This window comes from Callorhinus ursinus, unplaced genomic scaffold, assembly GCF_003265705.2.
Source record: "Callorhinus ursinus isolate GAN/ISIS: 27379988/994484 unplaced genomic scaffold, GSC_fseal_2.0 scaffold4, whole genome shotgun sequence".
In the NCBI taxonomy this organism is placed as follows: Eukaryota; Metazoa; Chordata; class Mammalia; order Carnivora; family Otariidae; genus Callorhinus; species Callorhinus ursinus.
This window is the reverse complement of record NW_027397066.1, coordinates 158,030,239-158,040,312: the sequence shown is the minus strand read 5'-3', so window position 1 is coordinate 158,040,312 and position 10,074 is coordinate 158,030,239. Positions and strand designations below refer to the sequence as shown.

General features: G+C 47.8%; 1 long non-coding RNA gene across 1 annotated transcript in view; it reads left to right on the top strand.

Annotated features, from left to right (window-relative positions):
- The first annotated feature begins 279 nt into the window (after positions 1–279).
- Positions 280–10,074, top strand: part of LOC112825716 (uncharacterized) — a 28,005-nt gene continuing 18,210 nt past the window's right edge. The window contains exon 1 of the long non-coding RNA XR_012378106.1: positions 280–353. This is a non-coding gene — a long non-coding RNA (uncharacterized lncRNA). The remainder of the gene's footprint in view (positions 354–10,074) is intronic.

The window sequence follows — 10,074 nt, the reverse complement described above, 5'->3', positions numbered from 1 at the left end:
TGGAGAACGACTACTGGCCCAGTCCTGGCGCCGCGTGGACACACAGAGGCTGCGGCACAGCTCCGAGCCTCGGTGTCTTCACGCACCAGGTAGAGACGATCGGAGGAGCTGTGGCCTGCGGTTGCATGACACAGATGGCGGCCACCCCAAGGGCCCAGACTGTGAGCCGCCGGGCCGCGTGGCAGGGCTCAGCGCTTCGCGGGACCGTCTCGCCACTGCCGGGTCGCGCTCCCGCCTCGTGCACTGGAGTTGCCCCCTGTCCACCGGATCCTAATCCCCTTCTAATCGTCCGTGGTGGTGAGAAGATATCGGGTGTCGGCAGCCTGGCCCGGTGAGCGTCCCTCCCGTTCTGTGTGAGTCTTCTGGGCACTGCAGGCCCGATACAATTTCACGTATTATTAGGGCTCATTCACTGGGGTTATTCGGGAAGCATGGGTTTGTGAGGCTTCTGGGAGCCTGGGCGGGAATTATGTAACCGCTTCGGTCTGGTGCACTGAAGCCGCTGCCTCCTACGGCCAGGGGCCCTAAGCTGGTGGAAAATGTGCTGGGAAAGCCGGGGAAATTGAGCTTCTTAGGTTCCCAGAGGAGAGAGAGAGAGAGAGAGAGAGAGAGAGCGAGAGCTTGGAGGCTCCCTTCTCTCCAGATACTCATATATTGACTGACCTTGGCTGTGAGCCCAGTGATGAGGAAAGTGGGGTGGAGACTAGTCAGAGGGGACTTTCTTAGTCCTGAGTCCTCGTGCTGGGGACAGGGGGCTTCAGAGGCCACTGGCTGTAAGGAAGAGGAGAGAAGAAGAAGAAAGGAGGGGGCAGAGGAGGAAAAAGAAAGACAGGGAAGGAGAACAGGCGGTGGGGGGTGGTGTTGGGAGAAAGACAAAGTCCCCAAGGGTACACCGAATGCCTTCTTTTCTTCAGATGCCCCTGCTTCCCAAAACTTTCCCTCCCTGACGTTATTCTGCTCCTCGCCCATCCAGTGCCCCTTTGGGGGCACTGTAGCTTCTGAAAGTCTCAGTTCCTACAGTAGAGATTTTGAGATAAGGACCTGGGGGAAGGGAAAAGTGACAAGAGGTAGCCTCTTGAGCTGGTGGGGTGGCTGCCTGAGCTCCCACTTTCACAGAGCAGAGGCAAGCCCCTCTTCCTCGACTGTGGCCGACTGTAGGGTCTAGAAGTCGATCCTCTACAGATTACTGAGGAGGCCGGAAGCTCTTCTACCATGTCATCTTTCTTAAGCTCTCTTCTGTCCTTTGAGGTAGGTGTAATTATGCCCATTTTATAGGTGAGTAGTGTGAGGCTTGGAGAGGCTAAGTGGCATGCTCTAAGGTCACCTGGCTGTTAAGGGGGAAAGCTGCTTCTTAGCTCCAGTTCTTCCTGGCTCCAAAGCCATTCCTTATGGTGCATTATATAACCTAAATGTTTTGTGGATTCGGTCTCCAGAATATGTCCTGATTCTGTGCACCTGTTTTCATGGCCACTCATATATCCAGGCCAGGTCTCCATCATCTCTTACCCTCCAACCTGCAGTAGGTTTTTTACTGGCCTTCTTGTTTCTGCTTTTGTCTCATTCCAGTGAATTTTTCACAGAGCCACTAGAGAAATAATTCTAAAAGATAAATTGGTTCGTGTCATGGTTGCACATAAAAACTCTTCAAGTCCTTCCCAGTGTGGTTGGACTAAAATCTGGATTTCTTAACATACCCACAGGGCCTGCAAAAACTGCCTCAGCTGTCTTGGGGGGTCTAAAACTCATTGCAGTTTCACTAGTACCACCCTCTTCTTTCCTCAGCAGGTTCTAGTCACTCTGAGCGTTGGGCTCTTTTCTGCCTCAGGACCTTAGCACATGCTGCTTTTTCAGAATGGAATGATGTTGCCCTCAGTCTTTATCTGGCTAATTTTTTTTTTCATCCTGTAGGTCTCAGCTTACATCTCACTTCCTTATAGAGCAGAGACCTCCGCCAGATTCCTAACCTAGGTTAAACTATCCTTTTTTTTTTTTTTTTTTAAGATTTTATTTATTTGACAGAGAGACACAGCGAGAGAGGGAACACAAGCAGGGCAAGTGGGAGAGGGAGAAGCAGGCCTCCTGCCGAGCAGGGAGCCCAATGTGGAGCTCAATTCCAGGACCCTGGGATCATGACCTGAGCTGAAGGCAGACGCTTAACAACTGAGCCACCCAGGCGCCCTAAGTTAAATCATCCTTGTGTTTGGAACTTCTCAGTAGGCAAAGAAGGAAACACGATGAGTTACAAAGATCTCATTGTTGGAAAAGAAAGAAAATGCTAGTTCTTCAAGAGTGACAGTGCCCTTTAGCTCTGAATTCAACAGGAAATTTCCTTCATGGCGTCTTCCATGGGAGTCATGAACTAATGTAAATGGCAGATTGTCCTCAACGTTAATCATATGATGAAGGGTAGACTGGATGGACAGAAAATACTAGTAGGTCCCAGTCCTGGGGAAGGACTTGGCCAGGGAAGCCTTCACAAAGGAGGTAGGTAAGACCTTTCCTTTGTGGATGGGAAAGACTTGGAAAGGTTTGAGGAGCAGACAGCCTAGGCAGGGCTTGATGAGGTGTGGGGAGAAAAGCATGTGAAAGAACCTAACACGTAGCCCAGAAGGTGCCTGGTAGATCCTAGTTTTAAGTTGTGATTCTCCTAGTCCCCGGAGGCTACGGTTTGTTTCAGTAATGCACGCCTCTGCTGTGGTATCCAGTGCGGCTTTTAAGCTAATCCACAAAGGGGCTGATCCCTGCCGGCCCCCTGCGCCCACTTCCCCCCAGACCTTTTACCAGCTCTGCCCGGGGAAGGCCGGGACTAGGGGCGGTGAGTGAGGCACCCAGGGCACTTGGGGGCTGAGCTGAGTGACGGCCTACCTAAATGTTTTGCCCTGGGTGCAACTGAGCCCTCGGACACCAGCTCCCGTCGGCCAGTGTCAGACTGGAGCCAATGGGGTTATCACCCATGATGCTGAAAAAAGCAACTGAGAGCCTCGGTTCAAGTGTGAGGGGAGGAAGTGGGGGAGTGGCAATAGAAAGAGACGGGGAGCTGGACACAGTTATTCAGCAGTCTTTTCCAAAAACATCTGACTTAGTTTCTTTACATTGTCAAGAAGGCTTTTAAAGCCCAGCTGCCTCTTATTAATCCTGTTTGGGCTGATTCCCTTCCCGCCAACCTTGCTCTCGGGCTGTGCCAGCATAAACGGCCCGGCGGAAGTGGAGGGCACGTTGAGTGACGTCAGTGGCTGGGTCTGCGTTTCAGATCTCAGCCCAAGCAGCTGAGAACACAGCGCCTTGGGCCCCTTCCAGTGAGAATGTAAAATACTCTGCCCACCATCCTAGAAGGCGCACAGGGCTTTGGGGGGACCCAGAGGATGGAAGGGAGAGTGGGAGGTGTCTACACTGTGTGACTTGGGAGGTGGCCGTGGCCCTGTAGACCCCAGGTCTTGGATATGGCTTAGCAAGAGGTGGGGAAAGGAGCACGGGTTGTGGGGATCGCAGATCCTTGAGTTTGAATGCGGGCATTCACTAATGGTAGGTCCTTGGCCAGGTTAACTCATACCTTTGAACTGGGTTTCCTCAATAGTAAGATGTGAATGATGACAACAGTGCCCACCTAAGAGGGTTGTTCTTGGGATTAAAGTACGATTCCTTACGTAAAGGGCCCAGTTCAGACAGGTTCTGGTGCATCGTAGTTGTTCAGTAAATGTTTCTTTCCCTCCCTCCCTCCCTTCTTTCCTCCTTCTGTTCCCTCTTCCTCTCTCCCGCCTCACCTTCTTCTCCTTCGGAGAAAGCTAACCCCTAACTGTCTGTAGGGGAGAAATCAATAAGGAACACAGCCTTTCTAGTTGTGCAAGTACTGAAAAGCTTAAGAATCAGAGGCAACAGGTCCTTGTAAAAGCTGAGGCACCAGGAAGGGGCACACGCAGAAAGGCTGGGGGCAAGTTTGCATAAAGAACACATAGACACTCTTATTTGCTCTGTCTTCAGGTAGCCAAGCAACTGCCCCTCTACCTGCTTCCTTCCCCTCTTCCCCCAGGACTGGAGATGTATTCTGGCATTTAGGTAGTGTGCTGAAAGTGGGCACGAACTGAAACTCTGCACACCGAACTGTGAGATTCTCATAATCCCTTCTGCTGCTGAGCCCAGTCAATTCAGGTAGCCCACTAAGAAGATTGGAGATTGTATTCTGGGAAAATTGGTCTGCTCCAGACGGAATAGACCAAACAGAATAGATAGATCTGACCCCCTCCTCAAACTCTGGTGAAGCTCATCAGGTAATTAGCCCTGCCCATGCATGAAAAACCTCTCATATTGAATATTAGTCATATTCATGACTAGTGGTGAGTTCCTCACCACTAGTCATGAAAAGAAGAAGATAAGAATCACCAAAGGTTTGAGGCAAGATTAAAATATGTAAGATGGAGACCCTGACAAATAAAAAAAAAGTGGGGACAATGTAGGGGATATAATAAAAATTCAAAATACAATGATCAATGTCATCAAGAGATAAGAGGAAATATGTCTATGAAGAAAGAATGGAGTGTTAGACAAAGAAACATTCAGAGAATGGAAAAGGACCTTTGACAATTACAGTACAATAGCAGAACTTATAAAAGTCTGTAGATAATGTTGAGGACACCTTCCAGAACATAGAGATAAAGGAGAAAATTGTGGAAAATAGAAGAGATGGGGAAATTAGGGATTAGTCCACAGGTCCAGTACCTGACTATTAGGAGCTACAGAAAGAGAGAAAAAAGAAAATAGAGGGGGTTCGTTATAGAAAAAAAAGGGAACAAAATTTCCAAAGCTTCTGAAGTTTTGCATTTCCAGTCCAAAGGGGCCCCATGGGTGTAACTCATATAAAGCAGTCGTCACGCAAGGCACAAGATTGTGAAATGTCAGGACTTTACGGATCAAGAGAAGTTTGTAGAGGCTATCAGAGAGGAAGAAAGCTGGTCTCATACAGAGGACATAAGACTTCTCAAGAGTTTGGAGGCAGTGTAGCAGTGCCTTCAACAGCTTGAGGGAAAATGATTTCCAATCTAGAACCTGAGAACATCACCCTCAAGAGTAAAGGCAGGTCTCAAAAAATGTGCCTTCCTGCACCCTTTTTGATAGAGCTACTGTAGGATGTGCTCCACCAAAACTAGGATGTAAACAAGAAATAGGAAGACATCAAGTCTAGGAGTCAGGGACGATAAAACTGAGGGAAGGCAAGGAAATTAGTAGGGACGATGATGAAGGGAAGCCCAGGACAGCAGCGGGACAGTGGCCTGGAGTGCAGTCCTTTCATCCAGGATTCTCTTAGGGTAAATAGCAAGGGTTAGATTTCCTGATGTGTTTCACTGGACTGAGAGGAGTTTTACTTTCTCTTGGAAAGCGTGGGGCTGAATTAGAGATAGAGACATAAAAAGGTTGAGGAAAAAGGAAAAACATAATCATAGTTTACAAATGTGTGAAAAACTTATAGACATATTAATGTAAATGTTGAATAATAATTTCCCCACTAATCATGATGTCACGTATGGGGACCATGGAGGGAGGGGAAGTGACATTTGTGTGCCTGGTGGGGGAGGGGGAGGGGTTGGTGAAGGGGACTGAATCCTCATCTTCCACAGTAGGAAGGTCAAAGATAATGTCAAAATATAAAAAGTTAAACGAGACTATCCATGGGTTATCTAGAAAAATGGGGATTGCAGGGGCGCCTGGGTGGCTCAGTCAGTTAAGCACCTGAGTCATGACTTTGGCTGAGGTCATTGATCTCAGGGTGGTGAGATCGAGCCCTGAGTAAGGCTCTGTGCTCAGCGGGGAGTCTTCTTGAGACTCTTTCTTTCCCTCTCCCTCTGCTCGTCCCCTCTCAAATAAATAAATCTTAAAAAAAAAAGAAAAATGGGGATTACAGAAAAATATTAAAAATTTTTGTTACGCCTTGTAGCCTTGTTTGACACCCAAAGCTATGCTTATGCATTACTTTGATTAAAAAAAAAAAAAAAAGGAATGGAAAGCGAGGAGTGTTTGTCACACAGTGGGCTGTGAAGACCATCACCAGGAAGTGTGATCTTGAGTCAGAGACTTTTTTTTTTAAGACGGCAGAGACTCATTTATAAGCTAAAATCTGAAGCGAAGGAGTGAGAGATGGAAGATCCAGAAAAAAGGGAGGGAATGAACGATGCATGACTAGAATCTAAAGCAGAGGTGCGTGGATGGATTCGTCTAAGGAGAAAGGTCCAGAGAAGGAAGGGTAAGTGTAGGCACAGACCCATTTGGGAAGCTGAGAGAGCTCCCACTAGAGGGCATCTGTTTTCTCTATGAAGTTAGGAGCAAGGCCGGTTAGAGAGAAGACAAGAGGTGCTGGGGAGACAGTTTGAGCAGAGTGCTAGAGCCGGAATCCTCACGGCAGACAAGGGGCTAGAAAGCTGGCCAGGGGTGGGGGTGGGGCAGGTAACTGGATCCGAGAAGACCCAGCAGTTCAGCTGAGACTGGAAACCATACGTCTGGAGTGGTATATCTTCCCAGCTGTGAATTGCTAGTTATCTCTGCAATCTTGGGGAACGTGCCTGGTTGGGATGTTGGGGGTTTGCTGGATGAGCTTAGCCCAAGGGCAAAAAGAAGGAGCCGAGGGTGATGGCGAGAGGTGGTTGACGTTCTGCCACATAAAAGATAGGTAATATCAAGATATAAAAAGCTAAAATAGGGTATACCTGGGCTATTTAGGAAAATGTCTTAAATGTTTGTTAAGCCCTTGACAGCATTGTTTGACTTCAAAGCTATGCTTACGCATCATTGTGAGAGTGTCGTAAAAGAGACCAGAGAAGGGAAAGAGAGCAAGGGGTGCAGTGAGGGCAGGCTGTGTTCAGCGGAGGTGGCCCCTGAGTCTAAGAGGCTAAGATTCTGGCAGTGGAGCAGTTCCAGCGGGGAATTAACTTGCACACAACAAAGCCAGGGTGCTGGGAGAGTTGTCTCCAGGATGAGGGCAGTGCTTAAGGTGGGGAGAAGCTAGCGAGCCAGTTGCCAATGTCTGCTGAGTGTTGTGGGCAAAATGAAGTCAGGACTGGAGCACCATGAGGAGAGGCAGAGAGTGGGAGAGCCAGGAAGCATGAGAGTTAGATGGGAGGAACTTTCAAAATGCCCATGAACAGCTGGGAAGGATATCCCAGCTCCAGAGTATGGGATGTAGAAATATGTGCACTCTACACTGTAGAGAGCTATACGGGGAGTGATGGCCTTGGGGGAAGGGGCAGCTTCAGATGAGGCAGGTTGGTGGAGGGAGTGCCTTTCAAAGATGAACATGGGGTCTCCAGAGGGTGAACTTTGCAAGTATTAGAGGTTAGCCAGAAGCAGAGGAGTCAGCCCGGAAGTGGAGGAGTGTGCATTGTGGGTCAAGGAGGGATGAGACACGTGGATCTAAGTGTTTTTTAAGAGTTTGATTTAAAAACTCTGATGCAGAAACATTTTCTTTTATTGGAAGAAAAATGGACCTTCAGATGAGGTGGGGACAGGGCAAGGTGTAATGCATTGGTTAAAACTGGCCTCTAGGAGCACCCAAAATGGAAAGCAAGCAAAGAAATCCTACACATGCCAGAGAGGTGGGAGATTCCTGGGCCATTGGGTTGGCTGGAATCCTACTTGTTTTCTCAGTGTAATAGTTTTAGAATGGATAACACAAAACTAGCAGCTTCTAATGATTAGCATGATTAAGCTTAACTTATTGGGGGACAGGGTATTTCCAGGAATCTTTTTTTTTTAAAGATTTTATTTATTTATTTGACAGGGAGATAGAGAGAGAGCACAAGTAGGCAGAGAGGCAGGCAGAGACAGAGGGAGAAACAGACTCCCCGGTGAGCAGAGAGCCCAATGCGGGGGCTGGATCCCAGGACGCTGGGATCATGACCTGAGCCGAAGGCAGCCACTTAACCGACTGAGCCACCCAGGCGCCCCTATTTCCAGGAATCTTATCTCTCTCTAGGACTAAAACCAAGGTGGGAATCTCAGGATGGTATTTTCTTGAGGGGACTTCCAGTCAAATGAATTTTGCTATCTCCAGGAACTGCCCCACATGGAGCTTCTTAACCTTCCTCTTTGACTGCCAGCATCTGGTACCTTCCAGGGCTTCTTAAGGCTTTAGTTAACAGCACGCCATCTCCTCCCCACCCCCGTCCCTGCTTCCTGAGGACTGCTGGGCTTAATCACACCACTGGGGGGTTAACATCACTTCACATTCATGAGGGCTTGCTTCCTATTGCATCAAGAAAAACCGAGGCCAGAAGGCATGGTTTTCCCATGTTGGCTGATGTCCTCAGTCGTTCTCTCTCTTAACAGTTCCCTTCCTCTCAGCCTCTGAACATAGTTCATTTTTTCCCATACGAATAACATCCAGGTCCCGCAAGCTCTTCCTCGATCTCCAACTCCCAAGGCCGCTTCATTCTTCAGACTCGTACTGATAATTGCTCTCTGGATGGCACCCATGTCTCCTTAATGGCTGTATCCAGGGGACTTTTTTTTTTTAATCCTGAATTTTCTCTAGTTTCTTCAGAATCTGACACTATTGGTAGCCCTTGCTTTCTTAAAGTATGGCACTTTGGTTCCCGGAACTCTACAGTCTCCTGATTTTTCTTAGGCCATTCCAATCACTTGTTAACTGTCTCCTCTAGGACCTCTTCTTCTGTCTACCTTTTTAGCGTTTGGGTCCCCTGGAGCCTGTCCTTGGCCCACTGTCCTTCCTCCTGGAAGAGCTCATCCGTACGTATGACTTCACGTACCACCTAGATGTGGACAGGTTCCTTTGGGGAGCGCCAGCTGTGTATATTCTGCCACATCTCTACTCAGGGGTCCACAGACACCTCAACACAACATCTTCCACACTTGACTCCTCGTCTCCGTAAAGCAGCTCTACTCCTGAGGACTTGGCTGCCATATGTGTCCCTTTGTCATACACGTCTAAACAATCTACCAAGACCCAACAATTTTTCTTTCTAATTATGTTTTGAATTTGTCGCCTCATCTCCATTCCTGTTGTGAACATCCCAATTCAGGTCTTTATTAATTTTCAACTTACTATTGTAACAAGTTCTCGACTTATCTCTGCCTCTAATCTTGTCCGTGTTAAATCCACTCTACACATGTCTGCTATGGTGATCTGTTTAAAACGCTGATCTGGCCGTGTCATTCTCTTTTCTAGAACTTTCTAATGGCTCCACACTGTCTATAGGATAAAGTTCAAACTTCTTAACACAGTACACAAGGCCCGGCACAAACTAGCCTCTCTAGATCTTTTTGTCTCACCTGCCCTTCCTGCCTGCCTATCTCACGACTAAGCTCTAAGAATATCAGCTCCCTCAGCTCGATGAGCCCACACCAGGCTCCTGCCTCCATCATGCTTTTGCCTGGATTGTCCCCTTGGTGAAGATTGTCCCTTTCCTCTGCCTGCCCTTTCATATTCATCCTTTGAGATCCAGTTTGGGTATAACCTTCTCCGGGAAGCCTTCCTTGAATCCTCAGCCTGCTTCTGCCCAGATTCCTCCAAAGTCTGCATACATGTGAGCACTTGCTCTAATAAACAGAACCAGGACTTTACAGGAAGACTGGCCTGGATGTCGATTATTAGCACTGAAGCCTTGGGCAAGATACTTTTAATTTTGAACCTCAGTTTTGTTGTCTGTTGATTGGGGATGATAATATTATTTAATTCATAGGGATGGTGGAAGGATTACCTAAATAATGTATAAGTAGTACCAGACATTATAGTAGGTGCTAAAAAATGATAGCTATTATTATTTCCATCTTTATTGATGTGTCTATTGTAATATTTTATAAAATCCAGGTGTGGGAGGGGTCCTTTTCTTCATAATTTAAAATTCTTGTTATTAAATCATGGAGGGTTACCTGGGAATTTAGTCTTACTGCCTCTGAGACACAGGGCTCTTCTGGGCAGCTGATGTCCATTAATGGGACTCTGCCCTGTGGAGGGGGGATTTGAAGGGTGAGACATGGATGCCTCTTCAGCCCTGGCTCTGCCCCATGCCTGGGGAGCATTTTCCACGTCTTCCCAGAGTTTTTCCAGTCTTCGTCAGGCCAGACACTGTA